The sequence below is a fragment of the Cantharellus anzutake genome (genome assembly GCF_015039405.1).
Source record: "Cantharellus anzutake strain C23 chromosome Unknown EI90scaffold_4, whole genome shotgun sequence".
Lineage (NCBI taxonomy): Eukaryota > Fungi > Basidiomycota > Agaricomycetes > Cantharellales > Hydnaceae > Cantharellus > Cantharellus anzutake.
The window spans coordinates 1,910,839-1,912,861 of NW_024066954.1; positions in this window are offsets into that span (position 1 = coordinate 1,910,839).

Consider the following 2,023-nt stretch of genomic DNA (forward strand, 5'->3'; position numbering starts at 1 on the left):
AACCAAAACGAGTATGTACAAGCACCGATATATATAATGGAGGGGGCAAAAGCACAAGGAAAACAAAGGGTACCGAATCGGAACGAAGACGTCTGAATGGGAACAAAGGGTAGAAGAAGTGGAGCGGTACCGAAGGTCATAAGGCAGGACCTGTGATACGTCCGAAAGGAGGTAGGGAGGGCGAGGCCCAGAGGGGCAGGAGGATGAGGAGAAGTGGGGATGATGACTAACTGGCTAGAATAGGAAGAAGCAGTAGTCCAAATAGGGATGAGGGGAAAACGCAAGGGATACATTACAAGCGGCGAAAGTGCCGAAGGCGATCCGTGAAGCTTGGGGGTTACAGAGCTTACGGAGGTTACGGAGGCAGGGTTGAAAGTCCGAGGGATATTGGCAATGGTGTTTACGTAGTATGAGGTCACCAATGCAATGGACTAAGACCGAGGTGGAGTCAAAGTCCGAGGTAGGGACTATGACGGAGGCTTGGAGCAAAGGTACGAGTGGTGTCCGAGTGCGAAGTACGGGACAGCGGTGGAAGGTCGTAACTTGGCAGGAGGGTGGCGGAGGAGTACCAGAGGGAGGAGAGAGGGGAAAGGTAAGGGAGAAGGAGTGGCGGAAAGGAGAGTTGTCAGGTCCGAAAGTGAGTATCGGAGCGGACGGGGGAAGCGTAGGAGGGTGACGGGAGGGTGGAGGTGTTGTGAAGGAGGAGCGGAGTAGGAGGAGGAGGAGTAGTAGGAGGATCAGAGGTGGCGTGGGGGGTGAGAGGAGGTGTGTTGCCAGGACCGGAGGTGAGTATCGGAACGGCAGCGGTAAGGTATGACTCCGGAGGTGAAGAGGGTGGAGGTCCGGAAGTCGGGTAGGGGTCGGGTATGCACGGATATGACACTATATTTACAATAAATAACACTAGTACACTTCCCCATCCTAACTAAAGAACCAGGGAACAGCTTGGTGGTGGTCTCGTTTGAACCTCCCAACTGACCTTCCTTCGTTCTCTCCTTCACCGGGAATGGATATGACAGTCACCGGTACTAGGGCATCGGCAAAAAATCGCAAGGCGTTACATCTTTACCGCACACTGTTGTTATGAGTAGACTGGCCATCAGCAGCTGCACTCACATGATACCAAGGGACTGAGGTAAGTACTAAAGCTGACTATTGTTGCATTTAACTATGGCGCCTTTTATAGTACATCAAAGCCATGCTACAAGGTGATTGGTGCACAATCCAATCGGGAAGGCAGTGTTGCGTGTTTGGGATGTTGCGAGCTAGCGCTGTGCTGTTGCCTGAATGGTAACATAATGCATAATCCAACATGTGGGTGCTTAACATCTCACTAGTAACGGTGCTAGGCACTACCTTTAACTCAACCACAGTATAATATGTCGCACCGACCCCCCTTTTAAATATAAGGCTATGGCGCGTAAGTGTCTCAGACTTGTGTTAGAGATCTAGAATTTGTATGTACCTATGGCGCGTAAGTGTCTGCACCAACAGTTAGACAGTTTTGCAAAGAATAATAAAATCTATCTCACCTCAGACTCGTGTTAGAGATCTGAGGGAGAGGGAGTCCAAAAAACTCCCTTCTTATACGCGAACTACACCAGTGGCGAGCCTGTCGCATAAAGAAGAAAAATGGGGTGCAAAAGACATGCCCCAAAACTTCACTTCCGCCACCAACAATCAACACCGTCCTCGCCACTCCGTTGTCAGAACCGATTGTTGATATTCCAACATGCCCTCTCAACGATGGTTCCCATCAACAATTCCCATTCCCCTCGTAAATTTATCATGTTTCTCGAATGCGAGTCCTTTTGTGAGGATATCGGCCACTTGGTCCGCGGTTGGAATGTATTCAAGTATAATATCTTCGTCGTAAACGCAATCTCGAATGAAATGCTGTCGGACGTGGATATGTTTAGTACGAGCGTGAAAAGTGGGGTTCATGGCGAGCGCTAATGCGCCTTGGTTATCGCCAAGTATGGTGGTAGGAACAGATGGAGGACGAAGGACATCACCAATGAAC